We start from the raw sequence: 9,097 nt of genomic DNA, 5'->3' as shown, positions 1-9,097 counted from the left end.
CCCGCCGCCGCACACCCCGAGGAACGGCTTGTTTTCCTGCCCGGATGATGGATTTCTCCGCAAGGTCATCCCTGCCCGCGGCGGCGGTGTGCCCGCGGCTCCCCCGGCGCCGCCGCGGAGGTAAGGGGCGGGGGGAGCGGAGCGGGCACGGCGAGCACCTACACGGCACACACGGCACACAGCGCGTTCGGCGCCGGAGAGAGGCGGGGTGGGTGCGTGGCCAGGTGCCGGGGCCAGCCGGGGCTGCCKCGCCCTCGCCCTGGTCCGAGCCGCGCCCGGGGAGCGCATCCCGGGCGGCCGAACCGTGCCCCGCTCCGCGGCAGGAGGGGCTGCGGCCGCCCCGCCGAGCGGGCACCAGCGGCTGGGGGCGGCCGGGCTGGGCCGGCCCCGAGGGCTCTTCTCTCATCCTCTGCTCGTTTTTAGCCGCGCTTCTAAGCGACTTTGGCTCCCGCGTGGTCTGGGAGCGCTGAAAACTTAAGGGAAAAAAAGRAAAAAAAAAGGAGGGAATAATGATGAGATGCCCCCCCACCGCCRGGACGGGCCGGGGGGATGCGCGGCGTGGTCGCCACGGTAACGTGCCCGCTGCCGCGATGTCGCAGCGCGGAAGATGCCCCGGAGGCGGTGGCCGTCGCCGCGGGGGCAACCCCAGCCGCCGCCTCCCGGAGCGGGGATCGCGGCCAAGGGGCGAACCCCGGGCCGAAACCGGGCGGACACAGCGGTGAGGGTGAGCTGGGGTACCCCCCGGCGGTTGTCTGCGGAGCCCGGGGCTCCCCAGACCGTGGTGTGGCAGCTTTGAGGCGAGCGCGGGAGGGTGGTCAGCTCGGGTTGGGATGTCACGGTCAAGCAGCGTCGCGCAGTGAGGGTTTGGCCAGGTGATGTCCCTTGCCTGGCTCAGGGCATTGGGGCTGGGCACGAAGCCTTCACGGCCTTTTCCTTCTCTTGCTGTAGTTGGTGACAAAACTACTGATGATGTCAGCTCCTGGTCAGTGGCTTGTGTTGTCCACATTTTRTGCCCCATAAAGGGGCCTTGGCTTCATTAATGCTTTATTCTTTCATCCCTCTTTTTTCTGGCAAGGGTAACAATGATGGTGGGTGGATTTATTAGAATCATAAGGAATTATTATGATCCCATAGTCTAACCTCTTCCATAATATAAAGCAGAGACTAGTCCCCAATGATTCCAAGGTCTGGCCCACCAGCCTCTTCAAAGTCTTGTTTTAATGACTTCCAACGATGGGAATTGACTACATTCCTGGATAATTGCCTCCAATTTTTAATCGCTTTGTTAAACGCTTGCATCTCTTTTTTTCCACTTTGAACTTTTCTGACTTCATCTTCTGGCTACTGGATCTTGTAATGTTTTGTCTGTCAGATTAAATAGCTATCTAGTTTCAGATCATCTCTCCCTGCTCGAGTATTTAAGGGCAGTAATTAAATAGCCACTTAACATTGTCTCTGATGGGATAAATAGACCTGACTCTCTCRGTCTCTCCCTGGAATGCAGATGCTCCCCAAGAGAAATGTCTGGGCTGCTCTTCTCTGAGCCTCCACCACCGTCCTCTCTGGCCACCGGTGCAGCACAGTGGATTCCAGGAAGGCGCTTGTTAGAGTCACGTGTGGAGATAATAACCTTGTGCTCAGTATTCCCCTGTCTATTCACCCAACGGTACAAACTTTTCTTTCCCACGACTAYACGGTGGGAACTTGTGTTCCCTTAGTTACAGGCAGTGATCCCTTCATTTCTTTGYAAGCTGGGGTTTTCTCAGAAGCTGGTTGTTTGTGCTGGATTAAATACTTTTACATACATAACGTTGGGCTGGCCTATATTAGAGTTTTTTTCCCTCCTCATATCACCTCACTTCCGTGGAGTCTGCAGCCCAGGAATCACAACAGACTTCTGATGTCCTCTAGAAGTCAGAAGGGTTTCTTTTCCCAGGACCTCCATCCTAAAAGGTCTGTCTTCTCTCCCAGCCAACTTCAAATAAGTTTAAGGTCATCTGGAGTAAATGGTACCTAGAAGTTATACTGAGTAATGTACAAACCGCAAACTGAAAGTGCCCATTACCATGAATTGCTTTTGTAACTGCTTTTGTTCAGCTGTRCCTCCAAGTATYGGTGAGAGAGAAAGGAAATTGCTTTTCTGTCTTAAAGAGCTGTAAATCCCACTGCTGGCTATGATGTCTAGGCTGACACACACAGTGTCATTATTTTGAGAGTCTTTAACTTGAATGTTGTGAGTTTTACTTGCTCTAAAGCATGCTTAAGCCTGGATTTATAGCTCTCTAGAAAGCACAATGTCTGAGAGTATGGGCCAGAGGTAGGTGGTATTGACAGAATATTCTGTTTTTCCAGCAGCATGTAGCATCTTGAATCTCAACAAAAGGATGAAGTTGAGTAGTCTGAAGGCACCTTCTGTGGGAGATGGTACAAAGTAAAGTTCTTTGAAATTAACTTTTTTTTGTTTGGGTTGGGTTGTTTATTTTTTTGTTTGGGGCTTSCAGTGGCTAAAACCACCTTGATTTGCCCTGTCTATGAGCTTAATACACAGTGAGGGAGGGTGATGTAAGAGGTCTTAAAATTGAAGGCCTTTACATGCAGACCACCCCATGGAGTAAGTGATGTGATGATACCTGTGAGTAAGGTTTGTTTGCACCAGTAAAGATAGCAGGTTTCAACCTTCAGAATGACGTAGTTGTCTTCAAAGTGTTAAAATTAAGGAAAGTACATTCTGATTGTGTAACGACTTAAATGTCAGGACAAAGAGTGTTCTTGAAATTTCATGAGGATTTTTTTATTACAAGTCTCAGAAAATGTCTATTCATAAGATTTCATGAAATACAGACAGGGATGCACTAAGTATAAACAGTGATGGACCCTTAAAAGGTCTGGAAAATCATCACAGAGCTCAAATACCACATCTGATTGAATAGAGTAAAAGTGAGCTTGAGAATTCTGGTGAATTTTCTACAGACTGGTGTGAGCATCCTAGGAATTGTTTCTCAGTTGTTTGCCCAATTWTATGTCTCCCCAATACAAAATTTTGAAATGTTACCCCCTGAGAGGTATCCTTCCRTCTCATTCAAACTCAGCTTTCATCTCCCAAATGAAGCTAATATGTCTGAGGTTTTTTTAACATATACTTTCCCTTTTCATGGTTGCACCTTTTCTTCAACTCCTTTTGCAATGAGAATAATATGGTATATTTCCTTAGGGTGGCTGGTCCCAAAAGTTACCCATTTCTGAATTACAAAGCCCATCCAGAGTCAGCCCAGCRTTAGGAATAGTGGCTGTTAATTCTACAGGGCCAGGGCTGACAGAAGATCTTATTTTTGAGTCACAAACTTGCTGAGGATTGCCCAGCAAGTGCTAGGTTAGACAGATTTCATKAGGAAAACAGTTTGGCAGTGGTAAAATTTGTCAGATTTGGGTCCTGCTACTGTTACTGACACCATTATTTTTAAGAACACAAASTCCCTCTGTCAGACTCAGCCAAAGCTGAGGGGAACAACATCCTGCCTCCAGTTTGTGAAATCCTCTCTGCTGTAGGAGTACAAGCAATCTGCTCATAGTCTCACAGCTTCAGATAGAACAAAATTTTGTAATTTAGGATTGTGCTTCTCGCAGCACATTACTTCTTAATTTGTAACTCCCACTCTAAAGGCAGAGTTAGGATAGAGGCTGAATCTGCTTCCTTGGTGGATTTAAGAGCARTTCTGTTTTAAGAGCTGATGTTACTTAATGGTATCCAATGATTTCATAGCTTTCATACCTCCTGCACAGTGAACTGGTTCTRTTAGTGCAAAATTCTTCAAAATCAGTTGTGTTGTTACTGACAGTATTCTCATATTCTTATGGCAGATTGGAAATGCAACAAAAGTCACCTAGAATTGTTTCTGTATTAACCTTGGATRTAAATTGGGTGCTCTAATTGTAAGCCTCAATTCTATGTGACAATATGACTAAACCAAACCCATATTTGATCTTACACATTGGATTGCTTAGGTAAACACCACCTTCTTGAGAGTCAGAACAAAGAAAATCTGGATATTTTTACTGGGCAAAAMCAAGTTCTGGGCATGTTCTCAAGGAAATTAAGTTACTGTCCAATAGAAAAAGTTTTTGAAAGTATATCTAAAGACAGTTTACTTTTGCAAATAGTAAAAATAGAAAAGATCTAAGTATGTCTCTTTTATTATATATATGGACTTTGAACTCACTAACAGTTCTATAGAAACAAGACTGGTACCGATTAAAAACTTAATCACACATGATCAGTTACTTATTAACATTGAGTTATTTGTCTCTTGGGAGTCTGTGGCTAAGAGCCCACACTTGTAAATTGGCAGCAGACCCTAGAGGATTGAAGTGTCAGCGTGCTGTTGAGTAAATAGGGAAGAAAATGCAGTGCCAACCCTTGAAACTCCATGCAGGATGTGGGGGAAAAAGGCAAAGGTGGCCACCAAAGAAGGAATRTCTGGGAACCAGCATAATACCATTTTGCACCTATGTGTCTTCTGCCAGCAGTGGACGTGTGAACTTGATGAAAAAAATGAAGTGGAGGGAAGAATGCCAACACGGACAAATATTACAATACACTGTGGTAACAGACTGCTACAGGTGTGCCCACAGAGAACAGATTCAATTCTTTTCCCACATTTCCCCCCATCTGTAACTCCAGGATGCTGTGTAACAAAGCTTGGTGGCAGGTGTGGAAGCTATTACTGCAGCCAGTATCAACCAGACATCCAGGAAGATCAGTATCTATTAAATTATCCAGGAAAAAGTGTTTGTATCTATTAGACCTGAGTGTAATTGCTAGCAATACACATTGCTTCTACTGTTCACTTTATTGTACTTACTATGCATTAGTAAAACATRGTAGTAAAGTTGAGTTTGCTTTTTCCTTGCCTGTTTTCCTCCCTCTGGCAGCAGTTCTTTTAGCAGAACAAGGAGTTAGTCAAGGTGGACACAGACATGCCAGTGCTTTGTTAAACTATTTGTATCTGTGCTATCAGATGGCTACATACTATTGGTGTCTGTGTCTAACACAGAGGGAYTAGCTCTGAGGTGAGATAAAAGCTTGTATTGCTTGGCAAGTGGCAACAATTCATTTTCCAGTCTAAGTTACATCACTGTTGTCTAGCTTCGGAGAAGAAATATTCGCTGAAGAGAGTGAGTGAAGTTYTTTAGAAGAGGATCGTAAGAAGTAYGTGTTCYGARATATTTATCATCCCCCTCTCGGGCAACCCTCACAGTCAAACTCAACCATGATAAAGCAGATAGGAAGCACGTTACTCGACAGGAATCTTCACTGCGGTCTGGTGACCTCCTGATCCAGGAAGCAGCAGCAGTGCTGAGTTTAAAATCAGTCATACAGTCTGTGGATTGACCGGGGTTACACAATAATAACACACACCCTCTCACTTATGTGTCCATATTAGTGTGTACATTAATGCATACACACAGGTGGGGGAAGAGCGCTGCTTCCTGAAGCACTGGTAGTCTGGATGATTCTAGAAAGGGTAACAAAGTTATTTTAGTGCTTCAGTTAGCTACAGCTATGAACTAAAGCATAGCTCAGGACTCAAGTAACTAGTGCAGGAAAAGTTACCAGGAGAACCTGCTGCCAGAATTATTCTTATTTTCTGAAGAAAACATATACCAGACATAAGCAGAATGTAGTGACCAAACCTTCAGCTTAGGAAAGACAGATCGTACTATTTTCCCTTTTCCTGACTTTTCTCCTGCTAAATGGACCAAGTGTTTCTAAAAATTTTGAGAAGTAATCAATGTTTGCTTGAATTCTCAGGGTGACACCTCTATCTTGAGATTCTCCTGTAGCTCAGTGATGGTAATTAATATTGTCAGCTCTTCAAAATCATCATGCAATTATCACCAGTTGGCATTTTTATCCTGAAGAACAGGATGCCTTTCTATATGCACATGCACCTTCCTACTTCTTTAGGAGAAAGTTGAACAAATATTGACTTCATTTGAATGGTGAAAATCTCTTTCCCAGTGAATGCTAATGTGCAAACAAACACAGTTCAGTTTTTAAAAGGGAARGCAAACAAGAAAAAAAGAAAAAATGAAAAAAGGAGAAGTGTWATTATTTTTACTGTTCTTCATGCAAAAACCCAACAAATTCAAACAGGGCATTAATACTATGCTTCATTATGACTAATCTTAAAAGGATACTATAAAAAGCAATGGCCTATCTCAAATTATGACAGTGAAGTCAGTGAGGAATTAATTCAGGAAATTTTCTGGTGACTCCAGGACCCTTCTTTGCATGCATGAAATAATCACTAGAAAGCTGAGAAAATCGGTCAAGATGTTATCATGGAARCAGTGTGAATTTCCAGCACAAGATAACAAAGAATCTGATGTTTACCTTAAATTTGCATAGACAGGATTCAATTCATTAACATATATGTGGAAAAAAAATAAACGTGATTAGGCATAATTTTCAGATGTATGGATTTTTTGTTTGCTGGGTGAAACAGAGAAGGAAAAGAACAGTGGACTGGTTACTAATCTGATTTTACAYAGCTTTGGGAAGAGGTGAGTGTTGCTGCTGGTAGCCAATAGAGCTGGCACATGATTTCTCTGGTCAGGGAAACGTGGTGTCTACCATCTCTGGGATGAGCAGAGTCCCTTATCTTTCAGCCAGGCTGACTGAAAGTTATTTCCTACTCATGGGCAGTCATTTTTGTCTCAGTTAAGAAACTGCAAAATGTTTTGAAGTCCAAGGACAGGTGCTTTACTTTGGTGTATTGAAAGATGTGTGCTGAGTGCTCAGGGAACAGTCCCTCTCCTTCCATAGGGCCCCAGGACTCTGCGGAATTTTGCCAAAAACAGAGTCAAACATCAGATTAAGTCTGCCAAGTTGGTAGAACAGAGCAGGGAAGAAATTTTCCAGCAAATAAAGTGATGTAGACAGGGCATTGTGGCATTTTAGCACGTCCCTGTTTTCTTAGACTGCCCGAGCTACAATYCAGAGCAGCTTTTAGGATGGCCTCTGGACACTGAGGAATGAGTTAGATATGACCAGGTCACAACTTCAGGAAGTGTAGAGGTGTGAAAGTCTTGTAAATCTTCCCAGCTCAGCTCTCCTAGAAGCAGTCTGGCTGTTGAGGACTTAGCTAGCCCTTTGGATAGAAAATGCTGAAGGAYAATCACACTTCAGTATTTAACAAACTAAAGGGTCACTTTAATGAAAGTCCCTCTCCTTCCTCTGAAGCATCAGTTTCATGAAAAACTTACCACAAGTGAAACATGAAGGTTGAGGTGACTCATTAAGAAAATTATGGGATATAATAAGCATGCTGGGGAGTGTAGTAAGGGATAGAGGTAATAGTGATAAAATACTTGTCAGAAAGATGATAGTCTTGAAAAGAGCTGTATGGAAACAAGATGACAGAATTATTCCACTCTGAAAGGCTGGCATTTCACAAGTCTTTATAATACTGCCGCACACCACAGCCTCTCCATGTTAATTAAAAGAAAAATGTTAATCTTGCCCTTGAGGTTCATAATTAGGGAGTATTTGTTAAAAGCCAGTAAAGAGGCTGTGAAGGTTTGCATGAGTTTGAGGACTCAGATTTCTGCTCAAGCTAAGCAGTAGCCTTACAAATCTGGTGTTTCAGTACTCTATAAATTAGTTGCCATCTGTCCATAGGGACAGATAWCCCAACTACAAAGTCAGCAGTGATAACACTGGACAATTCTTAGTAGAAAAAAAAAAAGGCATTTTCACAGAAAGTGTAAGCAGTGTTTCAAGGAGTCATCTCAAGTGCATGGTGTGGCAGAATAAAGTGACCAGGCTTTCAGGTCTGTGCTGATGTCCCATACTTCAAATAAACCTGTTCATGCCACAAGCAGGAGCACTGGTAACTGCAAATGCACTTTCACCTGCCTCACCCAAGAGCCCATTGGGCTTGGAAGACCCTACCTGCATGTGATGAGTTCAGGTCAGGACTGTGCAGAGTCTGTGCTGTTGTCTCATGCCTGAGAACACRGGGTTCATCAGCTGAATTCAGCCTGTGGTTTGACCCGTGTGCTAACAGTGCTAGAAATATGTGAGGATGTGCTGCAAACTGTGACTGGGGAACAAAAGCGGTGCATTCATTTCCTGAGAAGCCAAGCGGGCTACATCAGGAGCTGTAGAGAAGTTTTAACAAATGGGTATTACAAAAGGATTATCTTCATTAATTTAGCTGCTCATGCTTTTGGCACTGAGGAATTAATCCCGCCTTTATTGATTGTTTTGGGTCTCAATTAGCTTGATGCCTCAGACAAGCAGTTTCCTCCTGCATATAGCAGGCATAGAAACTCTGAGATGGTCTTTCCTTTGGTGAGAAAAGGGGTTTTTACTTCCTCTCTGGGTTCAGGGTACACATCAACTTAAAAGGAACAATTCAAACCTCAAGTTGTGGGGCCACAGTGCAATAAAACCAGATAATATCCTATCATAAAGCCTGGGAGCTTTCCCTCAGAAATACTCTTCTATTAAATGGTCTATTTGAGAATTGCTTCCAGCTGGACCATGCTTGGCCATTATCACATAAACATTGAGTTGGTATTGGGAAATAGGAGAACAGTATTTATCCAGTCCAAAGAATGCCCTTAATATGAAGGGCCTAGAGGGAATATTGCTTGGAAAACAAATTTTCATAATAAAATGACCTATTTTAGAATTACAGTTTTCCATGCTGCAGGGGACGGAAAGGTAGCAGGATGCATGCCAAAGAGATGAACAATAAGCATGCTCACACTTGCTCCCTAACAAGAAGATGGTGGACTGCATGTGTTCATGAGGTAGYAGCCTGGACTTTTGGGGTGTTTTTTTATTGTTTGTTTGGGGTTGGGCTTTGTTTTGGTGTTGGGTTTTTTTGTTTGTTGGTTTGGTTTTTTTTTGTTTGTTTGTTTGGTTGGTTGGTTTTTTTTGTTTTGCTAGATTCCTGCATGCAGGCTGTTTGCATGTATGTGCTGTATCCTGATTGGCATGCCTGCAGGAATGTGAGCAGACCTTCCCTACCAGCAGCCAGCTCAAACATGCAGATGACAGGGAGACAACCCACACAGTGTCTGAGAT

General features: G+C 43.8%; 1 protein-coding gene across 1 annotated transcript in view; it reads left to right on the top strand.

Moving 5' to 3' along the window:
• Positions 1–6: 6 nt before the first annotated feature.
• Positions 7–9,097, top strand: part of GPRIN3 (GPRIN family member 3) — a 31,579-nt gene continuing 22,488 nt past the window's right edge. The window contains exon 1 of the mRNA XM_057366846.1: positions 7–120. The gene's annotated coding sequence lies outside the window, so the exon portion shown is untranslated. The remainder of the gene's footprint in view (positions 121–9,097) is intronic.

This window comes from Malurus melanocephalus, unplaced genomic scaffold (genome assembly GCF_030028575.1).
Source record: "Malurus melanocephalus ecotype Western Australia unplaced genomic scaffold, MMel_1.1 scaffold_72, whole genome shotgun sequence".
In the NCBI taxonomy this organism is placed as follows: domain Eukaryota; kingdom Metazoa; phylum Chordata; class Aves; order Passeriformes; family Maluridae; genus Malurus; species Malurus melanocephalus.
The sequence above is the reverse complement of the archived record's forward strand: the minus strand, read 5'-3'. Positions and strand labels throughout refer to the sequence as shown.